Source organism: Aquarana catesbeiana, linkage group LG04 (genome assembly GCF_042186555.1).
Source record: "Aquarana catesbeiana isolate 2022-GZ linkage group LG04, ASM4218655v1, whole genome shotgun sequence".
NCBI classification, from domain to species: Eukaryota; Metazoa; Chordata; class Amphibia; order Anura; family Ranidae; genus Aquarana; species Aquarana catesbeiana.
The window spans coordinates 365,694,766-365,706,663 of NC_133327.1; the positions used below are offsets into that span (position 1 = coordinate 365,694,766).

The 11,898-nt window shown below is 43.7% G+C and overlaps 1 protein-coding gene across 2 annotated transcripts in view; it reads right to left on the reverse strand.

Annotated features, from left to right (window-relative positions):
* PDSS2 (decaprenyl diphosphate synthase subunit 2) overlaps positions 1–11,898 on the reverse strand; it is a 339,874-nt gene that overhangs the window by 327,835 nt on the left and 141 nt on the right. Inside the window, exon 1 of one of the 2 annotated variants that reach the window (XM_073627026.1) lies at positions 11,894–11,898. This exon is cut by the window's right edge and continues 14 nt beyond it. The exons of the other annotated variant lie outside the window; for it this stretch is intronic. The gene's annotated coding sequence lies outside the window, so the exon portion shown is untranslated. The remainder of the gene's footprint in view (positions 1–11,893) is intronic. 2 annotated transcript variants of the gene reach the window in all.

Sequence of the window (11,898 nt, forward strand, 5' to 3'; positions counted from 1 at the left end):
ACTTTTTGGGAGCCTAGCCGCGTACGGGGCCCCGAAAACCAATCACCGCCTTCAGGATTTCTAAGGGCGTAAATTTTTGATTTCACTCCTCCCTACCTATCACAGTTTTGAAGGACATAAAATGCCCAGATGGCACAATCCCCCCCCCCCTCAAATGACCCCATTTTGGAAAGTAGACACCCCAAGCTATTTGCTGAGAGGCATGTTGAGTCCATGGAATATTTTATATTTTGACACAAGTTGCGGGAAAGTGACACATTTCTTTTTTTTTTTTTTGCACAAAGTTGTCACTAAATGATATATTGCTCACACAGGCCATGGGCATATGTAGAATTGCACCCCAAAATACATTTAGCTGCTTCTCCTGAGTATGGGGATACCACATGTGTGGGACTTTTTGGGAGCCTAGCCGCGTACGGGTCCCCGAAAACCAATCACCGCCTTCAGGATTTCTAAGGGCGTAAATTTTTGATTTCACTCCTCACTACCTATCACAGTTTTGAAGGCCATAAAATGCCCAGATGGCACAACCCCCCCCCCAAATGACCCCATTTTGGAAAGTAGACACCCCAAGCTATTTGCTGAGAGGCATGTTGAGTCCATGGAATATTTTATATTTTGACACAAGTTGCGGGAAAGTGACACATTTTTTTTTTTTTTTGCACAAAGTTGTCACTAAATGATATATTGCTCACACAGGCCATGGGCATGTGTAGAATTGCACCTCAAAATACATTTAGCTGCTTCTCCTGAGTATGGGGATACCACATGTGTGGGACTTTTTGGGAGCCTAGCCGCGTACGGGGCCCCGAAAACCAATCACCGCCTTCAGGATTTCTAAGGGTGTACATTTTTGATTTCACTCTTCACTGCCTATCACAGTTTCGGAGGCCATGGAATGCCCAGGTGGCGCAAAACCCCCCCAAATGACCCCATTTTGGAAAGTAGACACCCCAAGCTATTTGCTGAGAGGCATGGTGAGTATTTTGCAGCTCTCATTTGTTTTTGAAAATGAAGAAAGACAAGAAAAAAACTTTTTTTTTTTCTTTTTTCAATTTTCAAAACTTTGTGACAAAAAGTGAGGTCTGCAAAATACTCACTATACCTCTCAGCAAATAGCTTGGGGTGTCTACTTTCCAAAATGAGGTCATTTGGGGGGGGGTTTGTGCCACCTAGGCATTCCATGGCCTCCGAAACTGTGATAGGCAGTGAAGAGTGAAATCAAAAATTTACGCCCTTAGAAAGCCTGAAGGCGGTGCTTGGTTTTCGGGGTCCCGTACGCGGCTAGGCTCCCAAAAAGTCTCACACATGTGGTATCCCCGTACTCAGGAGAAGCAACAGAATGTATTTTGGGGTGGTGTAAGTTCACATATTCCCATGGCATGTTTGAGCAATATATCATTTAGTTACAACTTTGTGCAAAAAACAAAAAAAAAAAAAAAAAACACAAAATTTGTCTCTTTCCCGCAACTTGTGTCACAATATAAAATATTCCATGGACTCGATATGACTCTCAGCAAATAGCTTGGGGTGTCTACTTTCCAAAATGGGGTCATTTGGGGGGGTTTTGAACTGTCCTGGCATTTTATGCACAACATTTAGAAGCTTATGTCACACATCACCCACTCTTCTAACCACTTGAAGACAAAGCCCTTTCTGACACTTTTTGTTTACATGAAAAAATTATTTTTTTTTTACAAGAAAATTACTTTGAACCCCCAAACATTATATATTTTTTTAAAGCAAATGCCCTACAGATTAAAATGGTGGGTGTTTCATTTTTTTTTTCACACAGTATTTGCGCAGCGATTTTTCAAACGCATTTTTGGGGAAAAAAACACACTTTTTTAAATTTTAATGCACTAAAACACATTATATTGCCCAAATGTTTGATGAAATAAAAAAGATGATCTTAGGCCGAGTACATGGATACCAAACATGACATGCTTTAAAATTGCGCACAAACGTGCAGTGGCAATAAACTAAATACATTTTTAAAAGCCTTTAAAAGCCTTTACAGGTTACCACTTTAGATTTACAGAGGAGATCTACTGCTAAAATTACTGCCCTTCGATCTGACGTTCGCGGTGACACCTCACATGCATGGTACAATTGCTATTTACATTTGACGCCAGACCGACGCTTGCGTTTGCCTTTGCGCGAGAGCAGGGGGGGACAGGGGTGCTTTTTTTTTTTTTTTTTTTTTTTTTCTTATTATTTTTTTGCTTTTTTTATCTTATTTTTAAACTGTTCCTTTCATTTTTTTTTTTTTTAATCATTTTTATTGTTATCTCAGGGAATGTAAATATCCCCTATGATAGCAATAGGTAGTGACAGGTACTCTTTTTTGAAAAAATTGGGGTCTATTAGACCCTAGATCTCTCCTCTGCCCTCAAAGCATCTGACCACACCAAGATCGGTGTGATAAAATGCTTTCCCAATTTCCCAATGGCGCTGTTTACATCCGGCGAAATCTAAGTCATGAAATGCTCGTAGCTTCCGGTTTCTTAGGCCATAGAGATGTTTGGAGCCACTCTGGTCTCTGATCAGCTCTATGGTCAGCTGGCTGAATCACCGGCTGCATTCTCAGGTTGCCTGTTGAGACAGGAGAGCCAGAGAAAAACACGGAAGACGGTGGGGGGGGGGGGGCATTCCCTCCCACTGCTTGTAAAAGCAGTCTAGAGGCTAATTAGCCGCTAGGATTGCTTTTACATGAAAGCCGACCGCTGGCTGAAAAGAATGATACCAAGATGATACCTAAACCTGCAGGCATCATTCTGGTATAACCACTAAAAGTCGTGAATGGCGTACCTGAAGACAAAAAAATGGTTAACAATAAAACACAGTAAACGGTAAAGTATAAAAAATTGCATATCTGAAAAGCAAACATGATAAAACATAATAACAATAAAACATTGCAGAATAGAATACAGTAAAAAAGAGCAGAACAATAGAGAGAGAGAGAACAATAAAACGACAACTATTTTTTTAATTTTATATATATATTTTTTTTTTTTCACTTTTTTTTGTAACTAACTTTTATAACTGTAACCGGTTCCAGGTTCGGGTCTCTCAAAATGCGATGGCATCTTGGGAGACCCTGTGAAAGTGTGCCTAGTCTGTGCAATGCTGTACCCTACGCTAATACTCAACTAGTGTATGGTAGCTTTCAAAACATTCACCAATGCAAAGACCAGGATTGTCAGGACAGGAGGGACAATAATAGCGGGTGTCACGCCTATATCCGCGCTTGATGCAGACACGACATCTTTTTTGGGGGGGTTCGCTTTGGGTAGGGGTACTCGGGAGGACATAAAGAAAATGCCTCTCATGCAGCCAACTGCATTTGGTTGGGGATGTGAATGGGGGCAGTACGGGCGCTGCAGAAGTGGTGGGTTCCCAATTAGGATTGGCGAATGCAGCAGGAAGGGCACTATGGGCACGACGGGCCTGTGTTTGTCTTCTTCTTGGTGGCAGCGGGACACTACTTGTGCTTGCCACCTCACCAGCTTGAACTGCACTTATGGGACTCGCCACGTCACCAAGTGTTACTGCAGTGCTGGTTTGACTACGACCGGGGTGTACTAGGCCGCTGGTGCTTGCCAGTTCACCAAAACGCTACCAAAAAAACTGTTAGCGATCGCAGGGATCAGGACTGATTCTGCGAACGCTGCAGTTATGTGTTTAGTGTTTTGTAAGTGACAGTGATCGATCGATACTGCACTTGGGTGGGCTGGGCGGAGGGGCAAAACGCAGGTGCTAGCAGGTATCTGGGCTGATCCCACTAACACTGCGTTTTTGGGAACCCTAAACTGCTGGGGACGCTAGTATAGATCTGATCGGATCAGATATAGGGATCAGGCCTGACTCTGCGAACGCTGCAGTTATGCGTTTAGTGTTTTGTAAGGTGACAGTGATCGATCGATACTGCACTTGGGTGGGCTGGGCTGGGCCGGGCGGAGGGGCAAAACGCAGGTGCTAGCAGGTATCTGGGCTGATCCCACTAACACTGCGTTTTTGGGAACCCTAAACTGCTGGGGACGCTATTATAGATCTGATCGGATCAGATATTGATCCGTACAGATACTATACCACTAAGGGAGGCGTATGCTGCGTGCGTGGGTGTTAGCAGCACTGGCACTAATCTGACGCTGCCTGGGGCGACGCATATCATTTATTAGGTAGTAAATGGGGGTCCCTGTCGCTATAAAATGCTGACGGCGAACCTAAATATTTACCTCCCTAACTAGCGTCACCAGCGACACTAATACAGCGATCAGAAAAATGATCGCTTAGTGACACTGGCGACAGGGGGTGATCAAGGGGTTAAAACTTTATTAGGGGGGGGTTAGGGGGGTATCCTAGACCTAAAGGGGGCTAACACTAACTGCCCTACCACACTAACTGTCACAAACTGACACCATGCAGTAATCAGAAAAAAATAAAAAATAATAAAACTGCTTGGTGTCAGTGTGACGGGGGGGAGGGGTGATCGGGGAGGGGATCGGGGGTGTAATGTATGCCTGGCGTGTTCTACTGTATGTGTGTGTTTGTGTAACTCAATTCCAGTCTTCTCTCCTCGGCGCCGGAACGGAAAATACCGAGCCGAGGAGAGATGACATAATTTCCTTTGCTGCTGTTTAGCATACAGCAGCAAAGGAATGATTTGATTGGCCGGCGGCGATCGCGAGGGGGGGGCCACGAACGGATGGTCTCCCCCTCATCTCTGATCACCGCTGGTCAGAAGCGGACCGCCTCGGGCACCGGGGGGGGTCCGATCGGACCCCCCGCCCGCGGGAGGCAGATCACGTATATGTACGTGATTCTGCCTGCCCGTGCCACCTTGCTGACGTATATCGGCGTGAGGCGGTCCTTAAGTGGTTAAAGCAAAAGATCAAAAAAAAATATTTTTTGTGATCTTTTGCTTTTAAAAGGTAAAGAAGAGATTTGGGGTCTTTTTGACCCCAGATCTCTCCATGAAGAGGACCAGTCATTCTTAATTCTACTACAAGGCATGTTTACATTCCTTGTAATAGGAATAAAAGTGATCCAAAAAAAGAAAAATTAAAAGGGACAGTGTAAAAATAAAAAGTAAAATTAAACAGATGTAAAGCCACTTGTTATGCCTCTACAATCCCCTTTGTTAGATAATAACGTGCCCCACTGTATGTCCTTTATAAAAAAAAAGCAGATTTCTTCCTTATATCACAGCGCCTCTCGACGCTCACGTGACTCCTCGGCTCTCTCCTCTCCCCATCTGACTGATACAGCAGGAGGGGCCGAGAACTCATGCTGAAGTCAGAGCAGAGGAGAGAGACGAGGAGTCGCGTGAGCGCCGGGAGACTCTCTGAATTAAAGTAGATAGCGGACATACAGCGGGACACGTTATTATCTAACAGAGGGGATTGTAGAGAGAAAACACTATTATTTTACAAGCTGGAGGGAAGGATCATAGAGTGGATGGAGCCAACAGGCGGGGGGGGGGGGGGGGGTCGAGAGAGAGGATACACAGCGGAGGATGGAGGCAGGTAAACTGACTACGGTGTCAGAGCTCAGCAGCCATGATAAACCGTCACCAGTTTACAGGGGGGGAGGGTAGAACCTGGCAGGATCAGCTGGGTTTTTTAGGCGATACAGGGAGCCAAATGACACAGTACAAGCACTGTGCTGTATAAAATGCTTTAAAGGAACAGAATCCATTTTTTTTTTTTTTTTTTTTTTTTTTTAGGGTTAGAAACACTTTAATAATAAAAAAATAAAAATTTCAAACGCACAGAAGCGAACGTATACGCAAGTCATGCACACATGAGGTATCACCACGAATGTTACAGAGAAAGCAATAATTTTAGCTCCAGAACTCCTCTAACTTTAAACAGATAATCTGTAAAAGGCATTTAAAGTGTTACTTATGGAGATTTTTAGGTACAGTAGTAATGTACTCGGCATAACATCATCGTTCACATTATACAAAAACTTGGGGGTAAATATTGTTCCGTTTTTATTTATTAAAATGTATTTTTTCCCAAAAAATTGTGTTTGCAGAACCGCTGCCCAAATACTGTGTGACATAAAAATGTGCAACTGTCGTCATTTTATTCCCTGGGACCTCTGAAAAAAAAAAAAAAAAAAGCATTATGTTTGGGGGTTATAAGTAATGTTTGAGCAAAAAATACTGATTTAAACTTATAAACAAAAAGTGCCAGAAAAAGCCCAGTGGGTAAGTGGTTAAATCTCATTTGTAGGGGATCCAATTCGAACACCGTCTCTAGGGGTCTAATATCACCTCCAAGTTTTCAGACCCGATCCACTGCTTATCCCATCCAGTGGCATGGACTAGTTCACCATACTGTGTGGTGACCACAGCCGCCATTTTGTGCACCTATCAGAGGGTCCTGTGATCAGAGGAGCAGGACGTCATCGTACACAAGGCGTACTCATAGACGGAGGAGGAAAGACTGAGGCATGGTGACCTACTCCGGGCCACTGGATGGGATAATAAGCGGATCTTGTATGGAGACTTGGAGGTGATATTAGAACCCCCCCCTGGAGACGGTGCTCGAATTGGATCCCCTGCCAAAGAGATTTAATTTACATGCGTATTTGACTCTTTATATACAAAGGGTCCAAAGATTCCGGTAAGAGTCCCCTTAATTGGAGGTGATGGTACACTTAGGTGTTGTAAGCATTGGATTACACAAGAAATTTTCACTATCATCATCACAGCGGTGGATTCAGACTTGGATTTATTTGGGACTGTCATTTACACTTTATTTCTTGTCCATCTGGATATAATGGCTCACTTATATAAATTTTGGTTGTCATTATAAGCGCGGCAATGTAAATTTATACCTGTATACAATTCATCTAGTTGTTTTTGCCAGCTGCTATCACTGGATCTGCCAGCGTGATTTCTGTTATGTTTAAGTTTAAAAGGCCCCCTTAATTGGAGGTGACAGTGCACTTGGGTGTTGCAAGCAATGGATTACACAAGATTTTTTTACTTTTTTTTAAGAATTATTGTACATTTGGCTCACCTATATCAATTTTTGGTTGTCACTATACGCGCGGCAATTTGAATTTACAATGTATGGACCTGTTTTGTCAAGAATCCGTTCATCACAAATATAAATCCTATGCAGTTGATGGGTGTAAAAGTTGGTGGTTAGGTGCAGGTTTGATTATATTAATATCATTATATATTATATATTTCTATACCTAAGGACACGTTACATGCACTTGTTTTACGTTCCCTTTTCACACAACCACATATCCATCTTTCCTTCCCCATAGCTGCATTCAGATGACAGGAGCAAAGAAAAGCTCTTAAAACTTCCAGGTACGACAGCGATGGAGCCTGGTCTTTCATGCACCAAGCGCTGTCACACTGGAACAGAGAGAAATTTCTTCAAAGGCAAGCTTGGGGGGAGGGGGGGGGGACCACATGGACAGAGGAGGATTTCTACAGCAGAGGAATCAGCACAAGGGATAGATTCTACTGACTGTTATGTCCCTTCAAGCTTATTTTTCTTTTAGCTACACTTGGGCTTTAAAGAAAAAAAAACTCAAGCCTCACCTTTTTCGGTCCCATCTGGCCCTCCTTTGGTTTTTTTTTCCCCTCCCCAATATGTGCCTTTGAATTTGTATTGAAGGGTATTGCAGGAGACACACTTCCTGTCTTAGCGATGCCCTGCCTCCCACAACACCAATTAACTGTCACAGACCCATTTTTTATGGTCACAGCTACTGCAACTTCTATGGCGCATACAACTTCCATAATACCAGTTTAATCCTTTTTGCATTTCAAACAAATATAGCAAACACAGTGGGTGTCTATTAAAAAAATATAAGCACAATATTTAATGAGCTGTTGTGGCAAGCGGAAAGTTCACTATGCTTACATCACTTTTGCATAGTTGCCACCACTCCAGGAAAAAGTGTACATACACTTTCCTGCAAAAAAAAAAAAAGTCAGTGTACTGCAATTTGTGAACTTGCTCCTTCCTGGCAGGACATTACATGGTACATGTGAATTGCAGCATCGTTTGCAAAACAGAAGGAAGCTTGATCTACAAACTGCTGTAAACCATGTATAACTGAAAGTCTATATGAACATCAATGGCGTCCCTGGCCCTGACCCCCCCCCCCCCCCCAAACATTATGCTGTTCCCCACCATATGCCCCCCCCCCCCCCCCCAATAAAACCCCCAATAAAAAAAAATCTTTTTTTTTTTTTTTTTTTACAAAAAAAATCAATGTCTAAGAGGGAGAGAGTCCCCAGTCAGCTCCTGCGGGTGATTCCTCCCCCCTTCCTCTGCTTGCTGACACTGCATAATGCGAGCACTCACACAACCACGGCTGCCCGATCTGCTCCTTCCCCTGCATCCTCATTGGCAGGGAGAAGAGCGAGTTGCAGGAAGGACTCCACCAGGACTATCAGTTACTGAAAAAACAGACTGATTTCTCCCATCCTTAGGACAGGAGAACCAGCCTTTAAATTCCAAGAGATACCATACCAGAGCAGTCAATAGCAGGGGCAGGACAGCAAGAGGAGGCTGGGGAAGCCCACAGTGGCAGAACACCAGGGGCCGGTGGCAAGACAACCTTTGCAACCCTGATAGTTCTCCCACTGCTTTGGATCCTTATATTTTCTTGGTATGTTGGTGACATATATATATCTTGTTTTCTGCCACCCTGGGGGACCCCAATACAGTAGGAAGGGAGCACACTGCAGAACATGTGAAAGGGCCATTGTGGGGTCGTAGTAAAGGGCCCCAGTATATATTTATATATCTATATATAGATATATATCTATATACCCTGTTTCCCCAAAAATAAGACCTAGCGTGATTGTCAGTGATGGCTGCAATATAAGCCCTACCCTGTTTCCCCAAAAATAAGCCCTACCCTGAAAATAAGACCTACAAGGACTTTAACTAGGGCTTATTTGGGGGGGTAGGGCTTATATTGCAGCCATCACCGACAATCACGCTAGGTCTTATTTTCGGGTAAATATATATATATATATATATATATATATATATATATGCATTTTATAGTTGCCCCCCTACTTTTGTCCCTGTCCCCCCATGTGCCCCCCCTAAATATGAAAGCTGGAGACGCCACTGATGAACATTGGAGATGTGTTTACAATGATAAGGGCTCATTCACACCATAAGCGTTGAGCGGCACTGTACAGGCTTGCCAAACACAGTCCCAATGCATAGATAAGTCAATCTGCCTTGAATCCCAATTCACACCACTGTACTGTAGTGGTTTGCTCTGGGCAAAAGGGAGGACATGCTGCTTTTGTTTTTTATCTTGTGACATACACAGCTACGCAACCCGCAGCAGTGAATAAAGATTAATGAAATGTCACTTTGTGACATTTTAATAAAGTTGAAAAAGAAACAGGTAAACAGTGCAATGTGTCTTATGATGTATTGGCACCATTCCCTTAACAGTGATCTCAATATACTGGACAAGCCCTCAAGCTTCATTCACACTGGCAGTGACATACATGTGCTTATTAGTACATTTCTAAACACCTATAAATGCATGGAATGGTTTTAAATGGTAGAATTTACACTATGCTATTACCTGCATTTAGTTTAATTCCATTTACACCAATACATGAAAATGCATAAAGGCAATAGAACTTTAGAAAATACCACCGTTTGACATTTTAATAAAGTACGCACAAAAAAAAAAAAAATATATATATATATATAAATATATATTAGTGTTATGCACATCAGCACCACTGCCTTCACGCTGCACACCAGTGGTTGTGTTCTAACGCAGCTGCTGGTTTAAACGAGCCCTTAAAGTGGAAAACTTTTTTTTTTCCATTTCAGATAGTGTAAGGGTTGGTTCATACTTGTGAGGAGCTAAGTTTTTCTGCATGCACTCACACGAGTGTCACGTTTTCAAGTGTTTGTATGTGCGTTTTGAGCATTTGTGTACTGCGTTTTTAAGGTCCTTTCACACAAGCTTTCCTTTCAGGTCCGCCTGTCAGGCGGACCTGATCGGAGCCTCCATTCACTCCTATGGAGCGACGGATGTCGGTGGTGACATGTCCACTGACACCCGCTACTATCCGATCCTGTCCGTGAAATCCAGGCAGACAGTGACCCGATTTTCCATCCATCTGGTGGATTGGAGGAAAACAGACAAGCGGTCCACTTTCATCCAATCTCCCCATAGAGGAGAGCGGGACTCTGACAGGTCCATCTCAGTACAGTGAGCAGAGACAGACCTGTCATCCACCTGCTCAGGGGGAACGCTTGAATCAAGTGCTTCCATGCATTTCTATGGAACAAAAAACGCTTACAAAATGCACCAATCTGCCCAATTCGAGCTACAGGACTTTTTTAAGCTTCAAGTGTTTGGCTTCACGCGACTTGTAGTGCAGATGTGAACCATCTTCATAGAAAACAATTGCTTTTTTTTTTTTCCTCCTTCAGTGTTTTGGTGCTTTAAGCGACAAAGCGGTGTGAATGGGGCCTTGAAGAGACTAACCTCAAAGTTACCTGCACAGTCCCGAGGGTCTTTTCACACTGGTGCTCCTTTGCCATACTGAAACACACCTTTCCAGCATGACGAAAGTGCATGAACATTATTCCCCGTTAAATCCCATGTTTTGAAAAGTCCTGCGTGCAGCATCATTGTTGTGCTTTTGAAAAGTGCACCTTCCACTGTAACTCAATGGGAACACAACAAAAACGCATTTAAAAAAAAAAAAAAAAAAGGGTCAAAAACACATCTGTGGTGCGTTTTTGGAGTAACGTGTCCTAGTTTCACAGATGCATCCTGGGAATCGGGAATCCAGAGATGCAACAAAAACACATTAATAAAATGCGATATAAACATACACTGAATTTTTTTTTAATTCGCCAGTGTGAAAGGGTGCTTAGGGCTCATTCATACCAGATGCAGTGGGATGCATTTTTGACTACACTCCAATTGCATAGACAGTCCAAAATCCAGGTTATCCTATGGGCATGGTTCACACTATTGCAGTGCAAAAAAGTACAGCAAGCTGCGTTTTTCTGCACAGCAGTTCACACAAAAGCCCAAAGATGACGGAAGTGATCTTAAAGGAGAAGTCCAGCCTGAGCTCATTTGGCTGGGCTTCTTCTATGGGTCACAGGAGTGCAATTAGTTTTGCATTCCTGTGACCCGTTTTCAGCAGAGAGCGGGCTGAAATCCACTCTCTGCTGATGTCACTGGAATCAGTCCAGGCACCACGTAATCCCGACAATAAAGTCTGGATCCACCAGCTACCTGGACTGATGCCTGTCTCAGCCTCTCAACGAGCCAATGAGAAGGCCACTCCCCGCCCCTCCAGAGCTCAGCGCTCCAGTAAGCGGCGGGGGGGGATCAGAGAGCTACTGATTGGCAGGCAGCAGCTTTCTGCTCTAGGAGGTGAGACAACCGATCCATCTATGATGTTCGATCGCTCGGTTCTCAGTACAGAGGCGCTGGGGGGACAGATGCACCATCAGTTCAATGCTGAAATGCACCATAAATGAATGCAAACGTGTGTCAAATGCATGTCACCGTGCATGCAAAAATGCAGTTTCTGGTGTGAATGGGCCCTTAGGCTTTCTGTACACTGGCAACACCCAGGACACAGGCTGTGTAACACTGACATACACAGCAATGGGGACTTATTGTGACGTCACAGATCACTATATACAAGAACATGAGTAGTACTGCATATACATGATTGGGTGTACACACGTGACACAGTGACCTCTCACTGCTCCCTGGTGCACACACTTAGCCAAAGGGAAAGCGTGGACTTCATTCACTTTCACTTCACCTCTGACAGCCAACCATATAGAGGACACACATACATTGAGAACGACCACCAGCTCCTGTACGTACATACCACCA